Source organism: Argopecten irradians, chromosome 15 (assembly GCF_041381155.1).
Source record: "Argopecten irradians isolate NY chromosome 15, Ai_NY, whole genome shotgun sequence".
In the NCBI taxonomy this organism is placed as follows: domain Eukaryota; kingdom Metazoa; phylum Mollusca; class Bivalvia; order Pectinida; family Pectinidae; genus Argopecten; species Argopecten irradians.
This window is the reverse complement of record NC_091148.1, coordinates 34,334,543-34,356,266: the sequence shown is the minus strand read 5'-3', so window position 1 is coordinate 34,356,266 and position 21,724 is coordinate 34,334,543. Positions and strand designations below refer to the sequence as shown.

At 37.0% G+C, this 21,724-nt stretch overlaps 1 pseudogene; it reads right to left on the bottom strand.

Annotated features, from left to right (window-relative positions):
* LOC138308840 (peroxisomal acyl-coenzyme A oxidase 1-like) overlaps window positions 1-21,724 on the bottom strand; it is a 38,259-nt pseudogene that overhangs the window by 8,646 nt on the left and 7,889 nt on the right.

The window sequence follows — 21,724 nt, the reverse complement described above, 5'->3', positions numbered from 1 at the left end:
TTCCTTTAACTCACCATTGACGCCCAGACGAATTGTTGTGTGGTTTTATTCCTTTTAACTCACCATTGACGCCCAGACGAATTGTTGTGTGGTTTTATTCCTTTTAACTCACTGTAGTCGCCCAGACGAATTGTTGTGTGGTTTTATTCCTTTAACTCACCATTGTCGCCCAGACGAAGTGTTGTGTGGTCTTATTCCTTTTAACTCACCGTAGTCGCCCAGACGAATTGTTGTGTGGTTTTATTCCTTTAACTCACCATTGTCGCCCAGACGAATTGTTGTGTGGTTTTATTCCTTTTAACTCACCATTGACACCCAGACGAATTGTTGTGTGGTTTTATTCCTTTAACTCACCATTGACACCCAGACGAATTGTTGTGTGGTTTGATTCCTTTAACTCACCATTGACGCCCAGACGAATTGTTGTGTGGTTTGATTCCTTTAACTCACCATTGACGCCCAGACGAATTGTTGTGTGGTTTGATTCCTTTAACTCACCATTGACGCCCAGACGAATTGTTGTGTGGTTTGATTCCTTTAACTCACCATTGTCGCCCAGACGAATTGTTGTGTGGTTTGATTCCTTTAACTCACCATTGACGCCCAGACGAATTGTTGTGTGGTTTGATTCCTTTAACTCACCATTGACGCCCAGACGAATTGTTGTGTGGTTTGATTCCTTTAACTCACCATTGACGCCCAGACGAATTGTTGTGTTTTTTTATTCCTTTTAACTCACCATTGACGCCCAGACGAATTGTTGTGTTGTTTTATTCCTTTTAACTCACCATTGACACCCAGACGAATTGTTGTGTGGTTTGATTCCTTTAACTGACCATAGTCGCCCAGACGAAATTGTTGTGTGGTTTGATTCATTTAACTCACCGTAGTCGCCCAGACGAATTGTTGTGTGGTTTTATTCCTTTAACTCACCATAGTCGCCAAGATGAATTTTTGGTGTGGTTTTATTCCTTTAACTCACCATTGTCGCCCAGACGAATTGTTGTGTGGTTTTATTCCTTTAACTCACCATAGTCGCCAAGATGAATTGTTGGTGTGGTTTTATTCCTTTAACTCACCATAGTCGCCCAGACGAATTGTTGTGTGGTTTGATTCCTTTAACTCACCGTAGTCGCCCAGACGAATTGTTGTGTGGTTTTATTCCAAGCTTTCTGCTGATCCATACCCTCCTGGATACGTTGTTGGACATTCATGACGGCCGCCCTTATCATCCTAAAGCAACATGTAATTTAAAGTATGAATATTTAGGATATTTAGGATTAAAAATACGTATCGATTGTTATAGTCGTTTGTTTTGATCGGTAAATTATGACCAGAGAAAATATATCTTCATCAATACCGAAATTCGAATTTGTTCAAAGTTGGCTTTCCTATTTTAAATAAAAATAGAAATAGAAATACTCGCTCATTACGGTTCCAACACAAAGTTAAGGACATGCATTAATATCAATCTTCTGATCAAAGTTAAGGACATGCATTAATATCAATCTTCTGATCAAAGTTAAGGACATGCATTAATATCAATCTTCTGATCAAAGTTAAGGACATGCATTTATATCAATCTTCTGATCAAAGTTAAGGACATGCATTAATATCAATCTTCTGATCAAATCGCTAAGTTAATGGTAAAACTAGGATACTATTTACTTAATATGATTAAGAATTGGGTAAAATATCATTTATGCAGAGTGGTCAAATGTGAAATGACACAGGACAGCCACTGATCACACCCCATCCCCATCCACGGTATTCCAGCGGTTACTATCACTGTCGTTATATTCACCCCTGGCCTATAAGTCAGAACAAAACTGAAGGCTACTTATACGACAACTGGTGAAACAAGTGTTTTGGTCGTTTGAATTACATCAAATGTATCGAATAATCTGTATAACATTGGGGATGGCTTCAGCTCTGTCTTATCTTCAAATAAAGTATTCAAGTGACTAGTTAGAATTTTTCTCCTGAAATGTGTTCAGCTTTGCTATGACAAAGACTATGGGGGAGTATAGCGATATTGATCGTAACCCCTGGAGTATCGAAGATGACCCATTCCCCACAAAAATTACGTTTATGTTAAAGATAGCGTATAGAATACATACCTGGCGGCGCGGTGTTCGTATGCCTGTACAAGAGAGTCCAGGGACACGTCTGATTTCAGGTTTGACTTGACGGACAAGTCGGTTCCCAGGTAGGATACAAATCCTGGCAGCTTTTCTCCACGTTGGATTTTTGTGAAACATTTCATCAGATATCTTTAAATAAAAATCCGAATAAAATTCAAATAATTCATGTGTGTATTTACAACAGGAATATCAATAATGCTTTCTAAATAAAATACATGCTATTTTTTTCAAGGAACCAAAAGACATTTGGAAATGAAGAACAAAAGGAGATTCTGTAGTGAGCGAGATAAAAAAAAAATCCTGAAAATTAAAGCAGATAATTTACTGACATGTACAAATATTATTAATAATCCTGTAATCATTGATTTAATAGAGGCCTTAAAATTACATCTAAATAGCCAGTGAAATATGATCAATTGTTTTATTTTATTTTATTTTTTGGGTTAAATTTAAGAATGTTGTATGTACAATAATGATATGTGTGGTGAAAATAACAGAAATTACGTAGGAAATGAAAGAAAAGTGGATTGTTGAATGATTTTTTATCATGTTGAATAATCGTCCATGATGGAACCAATTAATGCTAAAAAAATGAGTGAAAAGGAGAGATACCAATATGTAATATTCATACAAAACATTAATTACATAAATTATGAGAGAATGAAAAAAAAGACTGCTGCATATATATATTTGTATTTGCTGATTACTGAATAAAAATATATTTAGAAAGAAAAACAAGGATCGAGAGGGATCCATCGATTTTTACTAATTGGACACTTAAATAATTGCTTTTAGCATACAACTTCGTGTTCGCCTTTAATTCCAATGATAGTGCATCTGATGTGTAAGGTCACGTGGTCTAACTAGCTTATATTCATCTATTCTAGTTTCTATATGGTCATAGACATATGGTATTGGGAGTGAGTCGTGTATTCGTGTTTGTACACTGACGATAACGTGAAGTTACAACCTAATTTATATTACTATTTCGCTGAAGCATACATCCGTCTCAGTCTTACCTGGCCGTCTGGAGGTACAATACTGTATTCTCCCCCTCGTAGGTACAAGTCGGGATTATATTGACATATATTTTAGGTATACCACTGGCGTGAGAGTACCCGTGTCCACCACAAGCCAGCCGACATATCTCTATCCCTGTACAACAACTGGAGCTGGAGAAGGCTTTCAGGCCGGACGACAGACCATGGAGCTAGGAAGGAAAGGTATTCATCATATATTGCATTATGTATCAGACTTTACAAAAATTATAGATATTAATTTAGAGAACTATATCATTATATGTGACGGGTTAATGGTTTAGTATCCCGGTACAACAACTAGAACTTGTGAACGCCTTGAGGCCGGACGACAAACCCTGGAGCTGGGGAGGAATAGGATTCATCATAACTTTCAGAGCGTTTAATTTATGTTGCAGAAATATTCAAAACTTCATCATTATATATAACGACCTTAGCGTACTCTTACCGTACTCATGAGTGTTTTTTTGCAAAATCATACAATTTCATAAAACATCAGGTAACTGAATGATCAAATGTTTTCCAACCATTTTAAAACGGGATATGCACATTTTGAGGAAAACCTGATGACAGTGATAAGTTGAACAAATACATGTGCAATAATTGATATATATATAGCAATTACTTTTCATGAAGGAGAAAATCTTGTGGAACAAAATGAGGTTGGACTTTTTCTTGACTTTTACATGGACTCGTGGTACCAATATTGCTACCTGGTACTTGTTTTAAATGGTGACTTATAATCCTGATCTAATCTGTATTGATATAACAGGTGATGCAATTGAAATAAAGATATCTTTTCCGTCCCTACCTGTGTGGGAGCCTACATGGAATCTATTATATTGTTCTATTATTTCCTGTTTTTCGTGTTACTTTGGCTCTTTTTTTCTTCTAAAAAAAACTTTCGTATATATTCATATTTATTTTTTTTGCTATTCTTATTCTGCTATTTTTTCAAAAAAAAACTAATTACAACAGCGGTATGGATGTCTCCAGCATATTATAAACATATTATTATTACATTTCTCACGGCAAATTCCCGTGCAAGCTGAAATGTACGGAATCGACCGAATGTTTGGCCGAAGATACTTACGTCCCCCAGTAGGTCGAGGTACGGGTGCCTTGCTCAACACTCGCATTGACCATCATATAAGTCTTGTACACGTTGAGCCCTGCGAAGTGCATCGCGTAGGCTGTGGCGATCTGAGGGAAGAGTTTGTGCTGTTGGGTCTGGTAGTCTATAATCAGGGCCTCTGGACCAATCTGGAAATCACGGGAAAGGGTATTAGCCAAGCATATTTTAGGACAACAAAAAACTGCATCAATGGAAAAAAATGTTAGTTGAATGACATAAAGGATATATAATTGTTATACATTAAGAATAGAAAAAGAAAAAAAACTGACAGGAACGTTTCTAGTGTCTTTTGTCAGTGACATGATAACTGCCCTTCATGGTAGACGGCTATGTAATTTTGAAAAAAAAAACTTATTTCAATTCGTTTTAAATTGTTCAAAATAACCGTAAATAAGCTTCATTAAAAGCAGCATTTTAAAGATAAATGGAGCTGGATAGAGATGAATCGAGCGATGACCTTACCCCTGGTGATATTTCTGTTTGTCTTCCGGACTGCACTGTACCGGGTGGCTATGACACACGCCTGGGTACAAACACCGTGAACTACGGCATTCACGATCCCCACACGAATCAACGTCATCGTCCCGTACGATATTTTAGCGTATGGAGGTTTATGACGTAGCTTCCGTCCTCCAGTACCTGGTATAAAATAGGACAAAAAAATTAGTTTAACGTCATATTAACAGTCAGTCCTACGATACTCATTTATATAAGTTTAACGTCCTCTTAACAGTCAGTCCTCGATACTCCATGTGTAACTATAATTTGTTACTATTGATAACGTCCTATCAACAGTCAGTCCTCGATACTCCATGTGTAACTATAATTTGTTAACAATTGAGATAACGTCCTCTTAACAGTCAGTCCTCGAATACTCCATGTGTAACTATAATTTGTTACTAACAGTCAGAGTTCCTCGATACTCCATGTGATAACTAAATTTGTGTACTATCTTAACGACCTCTAGTCAGTCCTCGATACTCCATGTGTAACTATAATTTGTTACTATTGATAACGTCCTCAGTCTTAACAACAGTCAGTCCTCGATCACTCATGTGTAACCTCGATAATTTGTACTATATTTGATAACGTCCTCTTAACAGTCAGTCCTCGATACTCCATGTGTAACTATAATTTGTTACTATTGATAACGTCCTCTTAACAGTCAGTCCTCGATACTCCATGTGTAACTATAATTTGTTACTATTGATAACGTCCTCTTAACAGTCAGTCCTCGATACTCCATGTGTAACTATAATTTGTTACTATTGATAACGTCCTCTTAACAGTCAGTCCTCGATACTCCATGTGTAACTATAATTTGTTACTATTGATAACGTCCTACTTAACAGTCAGTCCTCGATACTCCATGTGTAACTATAATTTGTTACTATTGATAACGTCCTCTAAACAGTCAGTCCTCGATACTCCATGTGTAAACGCAAAATTTAGTTACGATCCTCTTAACAGTCAGTCCTCGATACTCCATGTGTAACTATAATTTGTTACTATTGTCGTCCTCTTAACAGTCAGTCCTCGATACTCCATGTGTAACTATAATTTGTTACTATTGATAACGTCCTCAGTCAGTAACAGTCAGTCCTCGATACTCCATGTGTAACTATAATTTGTTACTATTGATAACGTCCTCTTAACAGTCAGTCCTCGATACTCCATGTGTAACTATAATTTGTTTTTACTATTGATACCGTCCTATCAACAGTCAGTCCTCGATAATCCATGTGTAACTATAATTTGTTACTATTGATACCGTCCTATTAACAGGTCAGTCAGTCCTCGATACTCCATGTGTAACTATAATTTGTTACTATTGGGGGTGATAACGTCCTATCAACAGTCAGTCCTCGATACTCCATGTGTAACTATAATTTGTTACTATTGATAACGTCCTCTTAACAGTCAGTCCTCGATACTCCATGTGTAACTATAATTTGTTACGTCCTCTTAACAGTCAGTCCTCGATACTCCATGTGTAACTATAATTTGTTACTATTGATAACGTCCTCTTAACAGTCAGTCCTCGATACTCCATGTGTAACTATAATTTGTTACTATTGATAACGTCCTCTTAACAGTCAGTCCTCGATACTCCATGTGTAACTATAATTTGTTACGTCCTCTTAACAGTCAGTCCTCGATACTCCATGTGTAACTATAATTTGTTACTATTGATAACGTCCTCTTAACAGTCAGTCCTCGATACTCCATGTGTAACTATAATTTGTTACGTCCTCTTAACAGTCAGTCCTCGATACTCCATGTGTAACTATAATTTGTTACTATTGATAACGTCCTCTTAACAGTCAGTCCTCGATACTCCATGTGTAACTATAATTTGTTACGTCCTCTTAACAGTCAGTCCTCGATACTCCATGTGTAACTATAATTTGTTACTATTGATAACGTCCTCTTAACAGTCAGTCCTCGATACTCCATGTGTAACTATAATTTGTTACTATTGATAACGTCCTCTTAACAGTCAGTCCTCGATACTCCATGTGTAACTATAATTTGTTACTTGATACTCCATGTGTAACTATAATTTGTTACGTCCTCTTAACAGTCAGTCCTCGATACTCCATGTGTAACTATAATTTGTTACTATTGATAACGTCCTCTTAACAGTCAGTCCTCGATACTCCATGTGTAACTATAATTTGTTACTATTGATAACGTCCTCTTAACAGTCAGTCCTCGATACTCCATGTGTAACTATAATTTGTTACTATCTTAACAGTCAGTCCTCGATACTCCATGTGTAACTATAATTTGTTACGTCCTCTTAACAGTCAGTCCTCGATACTCCATGTGTAACTATAATTTGTTTCTATTACGTCCTCTTAACAGTCAGTCCTCGATACTCCATGTCCTATTGATAAACTCCTCTTAACAGTCAGGTCCTCGATACTCCATGTGTAACTATAATTTGTTACTATTGATAACGTCCTCTTAAACAGTCAGTCCTCGATACTCCATGTGTAACTATATTTTTGTTACTACGTCCTTGATAAGTCCTCTTATGATACTCCATGTGTAATAATTTGTTACGTAACGTCCTCTTAAACTGTCAGTCCACGATAATCCATGTGTGAACTATAATTTGTTACTATTGATAAACGTCCTCTTAACAGTCAGTCCTCGATACTCCATGTGTAACTATAATTTGTTACTATTGATATCGTCCTCTTAAACAGTCAGTCCAGTCGATACTCGATGTGTTTACTATAATTTGTTACCGTCCTTCTTAACAGTCAGTCCTCGATACTCCATGGTAACTATAATTTGTTACTATTGATAACGTTCCTCTCAACAGTCAGTCCTCGATACTCCATGTGTAACTATAATTTGTTACTATTGATAACGTCCTCTTAACAGTCAGTCCTCGATACTCCATGTGTAACTATAATTTGTTACGTCCTCTTAACAGTCAGTCCTCGATACTCCATGTGTAACTATAATTTGTTACTATTGATAACGTCCTCTTAACAGTCAGTCCTCGATACTCCATGTGTAACTATAATTTGTTACTATTGATAACGTCCTCTTAACAGTCAGTCCTCGATACTCCATGTGTAACTATAATTTGTTACTATTGATAACGTCCTCTTAACAGTCAGTCCTCGATACTCCATGTGTAACTATAATTTGTTACTATTGATACCGTCCTATTAACAGTCAGTCCTCGATACTCCATGTGTAACTATAATTTGTTACTATTGATAACAGTCCTCTTAACAGTCAGTCTCGATACTCATGTCAGTATTTCGATAACTCCCTCTTATGTGTACTCGAACTATAATTTGTTACTATTGTCCCTATCTTAACAGTCCTCCATGTAACAGTCAGTCCTCGATACTCCATGTGTAACTATAATTTGTTAATATTGAAAACGTCCTCTTACTATTCGATAACGTCCTCTTAACAGTCAGTCCTCGATCGATACTCCATGTGTAACTATAACAGTTTGTTACTATGTGATAACCTCTTAACAGTCAGTCCTCGATACTCCATGTGTAACTATAATTTGTTACTATTGATAACAGTCAGTCCTCTTCCATACACTATAATTTGTTACGTCAGTCCAGTCAGTCGATACTCCATGTGTAACTATAATTTGTTACTTTGTTAACGTCCTCTTAACAGTCAGTCCTCGATACTCCATGTGTAAACTATAATTTGTTTACTATTGACGTCCTCTTAACAGTCAGTCCTCGATACTCCATGTGTAACTATAATTTGTTACTATTGATACCGTCCTATCAACAGTCAGTCCTCGATACTCCATGTGTAACTATAATTTGTTACTATTGATAACGTCCTCTTAACAGTCAGTCCTCGATACTCCATGTGTAACTATAATTTGTTACTATTGATAACGTCCTCTTAAAACAGTCAGTCCTCGATACTCCATGTGTAACTATAATTTGTTACTATTGATAACCCTCTTAACAGTCAGTCCTCGATACTCCTTAAACAGTGTCCTCGTAACTATAATTTGTTATTTGTCAGTTACTATCCATGTGAACTATAATTTGTTTACTATTGTCGTCCTCTTAACAGTCAGTCCTCGATACTCCATGTGTAACTATAATTTGTTTACTATTGTCCCTATTAACAGTCAGTCCTCGATACTCCAAACTATAATTTGTTACAACAGTCCTCGATACTCCATGTGTAACTATAATTTGTTACTATTGTTAACGTCCCTCGATACTCCATGTGTAACTTAACAGTCAGTCCTCGATACTCCTCGATACATGTGTAACTATAATTTGTTACGTAACAGTCAGTGATAATGTGTAAACTATAATTTGTTACTATTGATAACGTCCCTCTTAACAGTCAGTCCTCGATACTCCATGTGTAAACTATAATTTGTTACTATTGATAACGTCCTCTTAACAGTCAGTCCTCGATACTCCATGTGTAAATTTTCGTTACTATTGAATTTAACAGTCAGTTACTATTGTATAACGTCCTCTTAACAGTCAGTCCTCGATACTCCATGTGTAACTATAATTTGTTACTATTGATAACGTCCTCTTAACAGTCAGTCCTCGATACTCCATGTGTAAATGTGTTACTATAATTTGTTCAGTTCTCGTTACTATTGATAACGTCCATCTTAACAGTTACAGTCCCTCTTAACAGTCAGTCCTCGATACCCATGTGTAACTATAATTTGTTACTATCCGTCCTTTAACAGTCAGTCCTCGATACTCCCATGTGTAACTATAATTTGTTACTATTGATAACGTCCTCTTAACAGTCAGTCCTCGATACTCCATGTGTAACTATAATTTGTTACTATTGATAACGTCCTCTTAACAGTCAGTCCTCGATACTCCATGTGTAACTATAATTTGTTACTATTGATAACGTCCTCTTAACAGTCAGTCCTCGATACTCCATGTGTAACTATAATTTGTTACTATTGATAACGTCCTCTTAACAGTCAGTCCTCGATACTCCATGTGTAACTATAAATTTGTTACGTCCTCGATACTCCATGTGTCCTCTTAACTAGTCAGTCCTCGATACTCCATACTGTGTAACTATAATTTGTTACGTAACTCCTCTAAACAGTCAGTCCTCCTCTTAACAGTCAGTCCTCGATACTCCATGTGTAACTATAATCCATGTGTAACTATTGATAACGTCCTCTTAACAGTCAGTCCTCGATACTCCATGTGTAACTATAAATTTGTTACTATTGATAACGTCCTCTTAACAGTCAGTCCTCGATACTCCATGTGTAACTATAATTTGTTACTATTGATAACGTCCTCTTAACAGTCAGTCCTCGATACTCCATGTGTAACTATAATTTGTTACTATTGATAACGTCCTCTTAACAGTCAGTCCTCGATACTCCATGTGTAACTATAATTTGTTACTATTGATAACGTCCTCTTAACAGTCAGTCCTCGATACTCCATGTGTAACTATAATTTGTTACGTCCTCTTAACAGTCAGTCCTCGATACTCCATGTGTAACTATAATTTGTTACTATTGATAACGTCCTCTTCGATACTCCATGTGTAACTATAATCCTCTTAACAGTTTGTTACTATTGAACTAACGTTCCTCTTTAACAGTCAGTCCTCTCGATACTCCACTGTGTAACTATAATTTGTTACTATTGATGTAGTCCTCGATACTCCATGTGTAACTATAATTTGTTACTATTGATAACGTCCCTCTTAACAGTCAGTCCTCGATACTCCATGTGTAACTATAATTGTTACTATTGACGTCCTCTTAACAGTCAAGTCCTCGATACTCTCCATGTGTAACTATAATTTGTGATAACGTCCCTCTTAACAGTCAGTCCTCGATACTCCTCGATATAATTTCCATGTCCTCTTAACAGGTCAGTCACTCGATACTCCAATGTGTAACTATTGATTTGATCGTCTCTTAACAGTCAGTCCTCGATACTCCCATGTGTAACTATAATTTGTTACTATTGATAACGTCCGTCCTCTTAACAGTCAGTCCTCGATACTCGATACTCCATGTGTAACTATAATTTGTTACTATTGATAACGTCCTCTTAACAGTCAGTCCTCGATACTCCATGTGTAACTATAATTTGTTACGTCCTCTTAACAGTCAGTCCTCGATACTCCATGTGTAACTATAATTTGTTACGTCGTCCTCTTAACAGTCAGTCCTCGATACTCCATGTGTAACTATAATTTGTTACGTCCTCTTAACAGTCAGTCCTCGATACTCCATGTGTAACTATAATTTGTTACTATTGATAACGTTCCTCTTAACAGTCAGTCCTCGATACTCCATGTGTAAACTATAATTTGTACATTGATAACGTCCTCCTTAACGATACAGTCCTCGATACTCCATGTGTAACTATAATTTGTTACTAACAGTCCTCGATAACGTCCTCTTAACTCCTCTTAACATCAGTCAGTCCTCGATACTCCATGTGTAACTATAATTTGTTACGTCCTCTTAACAGTCAGTCCTCGATACTCCATGTGTAACTATAATTTGTTACTATTGATAACGTCCTCTTAACAGTCAGTCCTCGATACTCCATGTGTAACTATAATTTGTTACTATTGATAACGTCCTCTTTAACAGTCAGTCCTCGATACTCCATGTGTAACTATAATTTGTTACTATTGTCCTCGTAACAGTCAGTCCTCGATACTCCATGTGTAACTATAAATTTGTTACGTCCTCATTAACAGTCCAGTCCCTACGATACTCCATGTGTTAAAACTATAATTTGTTACTATTGATAAACGTCCTACTTAAACAGTCAGTCCTCGATACTCCATGTGTAACTATAATTTGTTACTTATTGTATAAACGTCTCTTAACAGTCAGTTCCACTCGATACTCCCATGTGTAACTATAATCTTGTTACTATTGATAAAGTCATCTTAACAGTAAGTCCTCGATACTCTCATGTGTAAACTATAATTTGTTACTATTGATAACGTCCTCCTTAACAGTCAGTCCTCGATACTCCATGTGTAACTATAATTTTGTTACTATTGATAACGTCCTCTTAACAGTCAGTCTCCTCGATACTCCATGTGTAACTATAATTTGTTACTAATTGTTAACGGTCCTCTTAACCAGTCGTCCTCTTAACAGTCAGTCCTCGATACTCCATGTGTAACTATAATTTGTTACTATTGATAACGTCCTCTTAACAGTCAGTCCTCGATACTCCATGTGTAACTTATAATTTGGATTACTATTGATAACGTCCTCTTAACAGTCAGTCCTCGGATACTCCATGTGTAACTATAATTTGTTACTATTGATAAACGTCCTCTTAACAGTCAGTCCTCGATACTGCCAATGTGTAACTATAATTTGTTACTTATTGATAACGTCCTCTTCTAACAGTCAGTCCTCGATACTCCATGTGTAACTATAATTTGTTACTATTGATAACGACCTCTTAACAGTCAGTCCTCGATACTCCATGTGTAACTATAATTTGTTACTATTGATAACGTCCTCTTAACAGTCAGTCCTCGATACTCCATGTGTAACTATAATTTGTTACTATTGATAACGTCCTCTTAACAGTCAGTCCTCGATACTCCATGTGTAACTATAATTTGTTACTATTGATAACGTCCTCTTAACAGTCAGTCCTCGATACTCCATGTGTAACTATAATTTGTTACTATTGATAAGGTTCTAACGTCCTCTAACAGTCAGTCCTCGATACTCCATGTGTAACTATTAATTTGTTACTATTGATAACGTCCTCTTAACAGTCAGTCCTCGATACTCCATGTGTAACTATAATTTGTTACTATTGATAACGTCCAACGATAAGTCCTCTTAACAGTCAGTCCTCGATACTCCATGTGTATAACTATAATTTGTTACAATTGATAACGTCCTCACTTAACAGTCAGTCCCTCGATACTCCATGTGTAACTATAATTTGTTACTATTTGATAACGTCCTCTTAACAGTCAGTCCTCGCTTACTCCATGTGTAACTAATAATTTTGTTAACGTCCTCTTAACAGTCAGTCCTCGTACACCATGATACTATAATGTTGTAACTATTGATAACGTCCTTTAACAGTTCCTCGATAATGTTGTAACTATAATTTGTTACTATTCCTCTTAACAGTTCAGTCCCTCGATACTCCATGTGTAACTATAATTTGTTTGATAACGTATTGAACAGTCAGTCCCTCGTACTCTGTTTAACAGTCAACAGTCAGTCCTCGAACTCCATGTGTAACAGTCAGTCCCTCGATACTCCATGTGTAACCATGATAACGTCCTCCCCTCTTAACAGTCAGTCCTCGATCCCATCCCATGTAACAGTATAAGTCCTCTTAACAGTCAGTCCTCGATACTCCATGTGTAACTATAATTTGTTACTATTGATAACGTCCTCTTAACAGTCAGTCCTCGATACTCCATGTGTAACTATAATTTGTTACTATTGATAACGTCCTCTTAACAGTCAGTCCTCGATACTCCATGTGTAACTATAATTTGTTACTATTGATAACGTCCTCTTAACAGTCAGTCCTCGATACTCCATGTGTAACTATAATTTGTTACTATTGATAACGTCCTCTTAACAGTCAGTCCTCGATACTCCATGTGTAACTATAATTTGTTACTATTGATAACGTCCTCTTAACAGTCAGTCCTCGATACTCCATGTGTAACTATAATTTGTTACAATTGATAACGTTACTCTCTTAACAGTCAGTCCCTCGATACTCCATGTGTAACTATAATTTGTTACTATTGATAACGTCCTCTTCAAACAGTCAGTCCTCGATACTCCATGTGTAACTATAATTTGTTACTAATTGATAACGTCCTCTTAACAGTCAGTCCTCGATACTCCATGTGTAACTATAATTTGTTACTATTGATAACGTCCTCTTAACAGTCAGTCCTCGATACTCCATGTGTAACTATAATTTTGTTACGAGGCTATTGATAACCGTCTCTTATAACAGTCAGTCCTCGACTACTCCATGTGTAATCTATAATTTTGATGTACTATCAAAACGTCCTCTTAACAGTCAGTCCTCGATACTCCATGTAAACTATAATTTGTTATGAGGAGCTGTTTGATTGATACCGGTCTTCCCCTGGACAGACAGTAGAACTGGATAGTCAACACCAGTGTTTTGTTATAGGCTCTTAATTTCTGATGTAGCCTCACAACAGTCAACCCAGTCAACACAGTGTATTGGTATAATGAGGATTGTTTTGATGTACTTCAAAGTCACCCAGTCAACCTCATGTGTATCTGTTATGAGGCTCTTTTGATGTACTTCAAAGTTACCCAGTCAACCACAGTGTTATGTTATGACCATTTGATGTACTTCAAAGTCACCCAGTCAACCACTCAGTGTATTGTTTATGAGGCTCTTTTTGATGTACTTCAAAGTCACCCTGTCAACCACAGTGTATAGTGTTATGAGGCTTCACAGTCAACCACAGTGATGTACACCCAGTCTTCAAAGTCACCATGAGTCTCTTTTGATGTACCAGAGTTGTAGTCTCAAGTTATTTATGGCTCTTTTTGAGGACTTCAAAGTCACCCACAACCACAGTGTTATTGTTTAATGAGGCTGTTTTTGATGTGTACTTCAAAGTCACAAGTCAAACACAGTGTATTGTTATGAGGCTCTTTTGATGTACTGCCTTCAAAGTCACACAGTCAAACCACAGTGTATTTGTTATATGAGGCTTCTTTTGATGTACTTCAAATAGTCACCAGTCAACCACAGTGTATTGTTATGAGGCTCTTTTGATGTACTTCAGTACTTCAAAGTCACACAGTCAACCAACAGTGTATTGTTATGAGCACTCTTTTGATGTACTTCAAAGTCACACATGTCAACCACAGTAAGTGTATTGTTATGAGGCTGTTTTGATGTACTTCAAAGTCACATAGTCAAACCACAGTGTATTGTTATGAGGCTGTTTTGATGTACTTCAAAGTCACCCAGTCCAGTCAACCACAGTGTATTGTTTTGGATGAGGCTGTTTTGATGTACTTCAAAGTCACATCACAGTCAACCACAGTGTATTGTTATGAGGCTCTTTTGATGTACTTCAAAGTCACACAGTCAACCACAGTGTATTGTTATGAGGCTCTTTTGATGTACTTCAAAGTCACATAGTCAACCACAGTGTATTGTTATGAGGCTGTTTTGATGTACTTCAAAGTCACCCAGTCAACCACAGTGTATTGTTATGAGGCTCTTTTGATGTACTTCAAATGTCACACAGTCAACCACACCACAGTGTATTGTTAAGAGGCTGTTTTGATGTACTTCAAAGTCATCACAGTCAACCACAGTGTATTGTTTATGAGGCTCTTTTTAATGATGTACTTCCAAAGTCACACAGTCAACCACAGTGTATTGTTATGAGGCTCTTTTGATGTACTTCAAAGTCACCCAGTCAACCACAGTGTATTGTTATGAGGCTGTTTTGATGTACTTCAAAGTCACACAGTCAACCACAGTGTATTGTTATGAGGCTCTTTTGATGTACTTCAAAGTCACACAGTCAACCACAGTGTATTGTTATGAGGCTCTTTTGATGTACTTCAAAGTCACATAGTCAACCACAGTGTATTGTTATGAGGCTCTTTTGATGTACTTCAAAGTCACCCAGTCAACCACAGTGTATTGTTATGAGGCTGTTTTGATGTACTTCAAAGTCACCCAGTCAACCACAGTGTATTGTTATGAGGCTGTTTTGATGTACTTCAAAGTCACCCAGTCAACCACAGTGTATTGTTATGAGGCTCTTTTGATGTACTTCAAAGTCACACAGTCAACCAACAGTGTATTGTTATGAGGTTCTTGTTGATGTACTTCAAAGTCACAACAAGTCAACCACAGTGTATTGCTTATGAGGCTCTTTTGATGACTTCAAAGTCACACAGTCAACCACAGTGTATTGTTTTGATGTAGTCACCCAGTTCAAACCGACAGTGTATGGTTATGAGTTTTTTGATGTACTTCAAAAGTCACACAGTCAACCACAGTGTATTGTTTATGAGGCTCTTTTTTGATGTACTTCAAAGTCACATAGTCAACCACAGTGTATTGTTATGAGGCTCTTTTGATGTACTTCAAAGTCACCCAGTCAACCACAGTGTATTGTTATGAGGCTGTTTGATGTACTTCAAAGTCAGTGTATTGTTATGAGGCTGTTTGATGTACTTCAAAGTCACCACAGTGGAAACCACAGTGTATTGTTATGAGGCTCTTTTGATGTACTTCAAAGTCACACAGTCAACCACAGTGTATTGTTATGAGGCTCTTTTGAATGATGTACTTCAAAGTCACACAGTCAACCACAGTGTATATGTTATGAGGCTTGTTTTGATGTACTTCAAAGTCACCCAGTCAACCACAGTGTATTGTTATGAGGCTGTTTTGATGTACTTCAAAGTCACATAGTCAACCACAGTGTATTGTTATGAGGCTCTTTTGATGTACTTCAAAGTCACCCAGTCAACCACAGTGTATTGTTATGAGGCTCTTTTGATGTACTTCAAAGTCACACAGTCAACCACAGTGTATTGTTATGAGGCTCTTTTGATGTACTTCAAAGTCACACAGTCAACCACAGTGTATTGTTATGAGGCTCTTTTGATGTACTTCAAAGTCACACAGTCAACCACAGTGTATTGTTATGAGGCTCTTTTGATGTACTTCAAAGTCACACAGTCAACCACAGTGTATTGTTATGAGGCTCTTTTGATGTACTTCAAAGTCACACAGTCAACCACAGTGTATTGTTATGAGGCTCTTTTGATGTACTACTTCTTCAAAGTCACCCAGTCAACCACAGTGTATTGTTATGAGGCTGTTTTGATGTACTTCAAAGTCACACAGTCAACCACAGTGTATTGTTATGAGGCTCTTTTGATGTACTTCAAAGTCACATAGTCAACCACAGTGTATTGTTATGAGGCTCTTTTGATGTACTTCAAAGTCACACAGTCAACCACAGTGTATTGTTATGAGGCTCTTTTGATGTACTTCAAAGTCACACAGTCAACCACAGTGTATTGTTATGAGGCTCTTTTGATGTACTTCAAAGTCACACAGTCAACCACAGTGTATTGCTATGAGGCTCTTTTGATGTACATCAAAGTCACATAGTCAACCACAGTGTATTGTTATGAGGCTCTTTTGATGTACTTCAAAGTCACACAGTCAACCACAGTGTATTGTTATGAGGCTCTTTTGATGTACTTCAAAGTCACATAGTCAACCACAGTGTATTGTTATGAGGCTGTTTTGATGTACTTCAAAGTCACCCAGTCAACCACAGTGTATTGTTATGAGGCTCTTTTGATGTACTTCAAAGTCACATAGTCAACCACAGTGTATTGTTATGAGGCTGTTTTGATGTACTTCAAAGTCACCCAGTCAACCACAGTGTATTGTTATGAGGCTCTTTTGATGTACTTCAAAGTCACACAGTCAACCACAGTGTATTGTTATGAGGCTCTTTTGATGTACTTCAAAGTCACACAGTCAACCACAGTGTATTGTTATGAGGCTCTTTTGATGTACTTCAAAGTCACACAGTCAACCACAGTGTATTGTTATGAGGCTCTTTTGATGTACTTCAAAGTCACATAGTCAACCACAGTGTATTGTTATGAGGCTCTTTTGATGTACTTCAAAGTCACACAGTCAACCACAGTGTATTGTTATGAGGCTCTTTTGATGTACTTCAAAGTCACACAGTCAACCACAGTGTATTGTTATGAGGCTCTTTTGATGTACTTCAAAGTCACACAGTCAACCACAGTGTATTGTTATGAGGCTCTTTTGATGTACTTCAAAGTCACACAGTCAACCACAGTGTATTGTTATGAGGCTCTTTTGATGTACTTCAAAGTCACACAGTCAACCACAGTGTATTGTTATGAGGCTCTTTTGATGTACTTCAAAGTCACACAGTCAACCACAGTGTATTGTTATGAGGCTCTTTTGATGTACTTCAAAGTCACACAGTCAACCACAGTGTATTGTTATGAGGCTCTTTTGATGTACTTCAAAGTCACACAGTCAACCACAGTGTATTGTTATGAGGCTCTTTTGATGTACTTCAAAGTCACCCAGTCAACCACAGTGTATTGTTATGAGGCTCTTTTGATGTACTTCAAAGTCACCCAGTCAACCACAGTGTATTGTTATGAGGCTCTTTTGATGTACATCAAAGGACACATCAACACAATTCTTTGATGTACTCACCTGTTTTCTATTCTGTTGCCTCAAGTTTTACTATAATATAGTCTAAGGGTGGATATAACGTCAGTTATTGTAACACCTGGAGTATCAAGGATTCCCCACATGGGATTCGGACTCCAGGTGGAGGGTTTGTGGTAATATGTCGGGATATCTTAACCACTCCGCCACTGCGACCGAAATGACATCCACCGCAACCCAAAAAGTATTTACACGTAGATTTACATCTAGAGTTCGCATTTAAAACCATCAGTAAGATGTCGGGTATTATCAATCTTATTAAAAGGCATAGTAATGAGTACTACACTGCAAAGCCTGACAGACAATATCAACATGTACGAGAATCTCTATGATAAATTGTTGGTACTAAGTATCACAGAACATTAAGTCTTATACCGTCCTCGATAATGCAGGGGTTCCGATCACTTACGATCTCTACACCCCTGGACTATCTCATAATAAAACTGGAGGCAACAGAACAGGAAATTTAGTTCTTTGATGCACATCAAAAGAGCCGTATAACGGTACACTTTGGTTGACTGTGTGGCTTTGAAGTTGGGCGTCGTTCTCTATATTCTTCAAAGGAAATGCTTGCAGACCTGTGATTAATTCAGATTTTTGCCTCTGATCTGCCTTCAAGTTTACTATGAGATAGTCCAGGGGTGTAGAGATCGTAAGTGATCGGAACCCTTGAAGTATCGAGGACGGTCTTTTACTTACCTTAGCGTATCTCATCAGCATATTTTCTCTTGGTATCCGAACATTATTCAGTCTGAGGTAGCCGTTATCATTAGAATTGTACCCAAACTTAGGACCAATATCACCCAACTCAATTCCTGAAATACAATACCGAGAAATGCTATCTAAAACTTCACAACCATTTCTATATCGAAATCAATTTCAAAGACGAGATGTAAATTTAAGCCATTTCGCGGCGCCTCAGTCATAAAGAGGATATTATAAAAACTAACCGCATATTTTACGTTTTTCAATAATCAAATATAATAATATAATATGATAATTTATTTCTAGGCTTTTCCAGAATTAATTTTTCAGGGTTTATGATATTTTAGGGGTCAACTACGCGCTAGTATAAACGAGAGTGATGTTGTTGGTTTTTATTTTATTTATTTCCGCCGAGAAATCGCAAGTTTGCGAACTTAAAATTTGAACAAGGTAGAAATAATGGAAATTGCTTATCTGAATTTTCTCATAATTTGCTATATAAAAACTTTGCCCAAACTCCCCGACTCTGATTATATGATAGTAGCGGCATCTTACATGAAAGACGCTGATGATGTTGAGGACTCGTGAGGTATTAGGATGGTGTTTGTTCGAGCCACTAAAGAATACCTCACAAGGAAGACTCTGATGAGCATCAAGGTCGCCATGGGGTACTAAAAAGGTTGATATTGAGGCCCCAAAGAGTACTTTACCTGGAAGATTCTGGTGAGTATCGAGGTCCCTAAGGGGTACCAAGAAGGTTGATATTGGGGTCCCTGAAGGGTAATTTACCTGGAAGACGCTGGTGAGTATCGAGGTCCCTAAGGGGTACCAAGAAGGTTGATATTGGGGTCCCTGAAGGGTAATTTACCTGGAAGACGCTGGTGAGTGTTGAGGTCCCTAAGGGGTACTAAGAAGGTTGATATTGGGGTCCCTGAAGGGTAATTTACCTGGAAGACGCTGGTGAGTGTTGAGGTCCCTAAGAGGTACTAAGAAGGTTGATATTGGGGCCCCTGAAGGGTACTTTACCTGGAAGACTCTGATGAGTATCGAGGTCCCTAAGAGGTACTAAGAAGGTTGATATTGGGGCCCCTGAAGGGTACTTTACCTGGAAGACGCTGGTGAGTGTTGAGGTCCCTAAGGGGTACTAAGAACGTGTGCATTCCGTAACATTTCCCGTTGGTGTAAAGTTGTGCCATAAGGATGCAGAAATTGACAGTTTTACCCACTGAAACAGTATTTATAATCATTTTTTTAAATTTTAATTTACCAATTTCCAGGTTATTGAATATTTTTTTTAATTTCCTTCAACGAAGATGCATTCTTCACAGAGGCGGCGCATTTCGTAATAATGACACCACCATATTATTGGATAATTTTTATCATATAAATGGATTATTGGTATAAAACATACGGGATATGCATTAGACAAGAGCTATTTCCTGTTCTTAATTTACGGGGAATAAATTAGACAAGGACTATTTCTTGTTCTTAATTTACGGGGAATAAATTAGACAAGGACTATTTCTTGTTCTTAATTGACGGGGTATAAATTAGACAAGGACTATTTCTTGTTCTTAATTAACGGGGTATAAATTGGACAAGGACTATTTCTTGTTCCTAATTAACGGGGTATAAATTGGACAAGGACTATTTCTTGTTCTTAATTAACGGGGTATAAATTGGACAAGGAATATTTCTTGTTCTTAATTAACGGGGTATAAATTGGACAAGGACTATTTCTTGTTCTTAATTAACGGGGTATAAATTGGACAAGGAATATTTCTTGTTCTTAATTAACGGGGTATAAATTGGACAAGGAATATATTTCTTGTTCTTAATTAACGGGGTATAAATTGGACAAGGACTATTTCTTGTTCTTAATTAACGGGGTATAAATTGGACAAGGAATATTTCTTGTTCTTAATTAACGGGGTATAAATTAGACAAGGACTATTTCTTGTTCTTAAATAACGGGGTATAAATAGACAAGGACTATTTCTTGTTCTTAATTAACGGGGTATAAATTGGACAAGGACTATTTCTTGTTCTTAATTAACGGGGTATAAATTGGACAAGGAATATTTCTTTTTCTTAATTAACGGGGTATAAATTGGACAAGGAATATTTCTTGTTCTTAATTAACGGGGTATAAATTGGACAAGGACTATTTCTTGTTCTTAATTAACGGGGTATAAATTGGACAAGGAATATTTCTTGTTCTTAATTAACGGGGTATAAATTGGACAAGGAATATTTCTTGTTCTTAATTAACGGGGTATAAATTGGACAAGGACTATTTTAGTAACAGATGTTGAGAAGCTCTATACTTACAGTGGCCAGGCCAGTATTTCATCGATGTTAGTGTCGGCGAATTGAGGACGAACTCTCTTGTCTTTGGGTCATACGTAGCGGTAGTCTCAAGACCCCGGATGAAAGTTCCTACAAAAGAAATAGTTACAAAAATAAGCATTTATCAACTGTGAATGTGTCATCAGAAAAAAGACAATATCATTAAAAATACAGACATTTTGTTCTTGATAAGCAATATAAATATAGATATTCCTCAAGAATAATAATAATAACTTCTTTATGAAACACAACAAACAAAAAAATGTCAAATGCAACAGTGTATTAACTTCAAGAGATCAAAGAAACAATGTCATACGAAATAAGATGGTCACTATACTTCATTATTCTATAAACACAAGGATAATATAGAATTATCATTAGTAGATCAAAAACTAAAAATACTAGAAACATATTTTGCCTTCAGAGCTGTCTAAGCTGCTGCATGAAAAAACCTTTCAAGTGATGTATGGTAAGAGAAAATTCTTAGTTGGTACATGAAAAATTTAGATGGTTGACAGGCGAGATTCCTGAAACGTATGAAGAATCAGA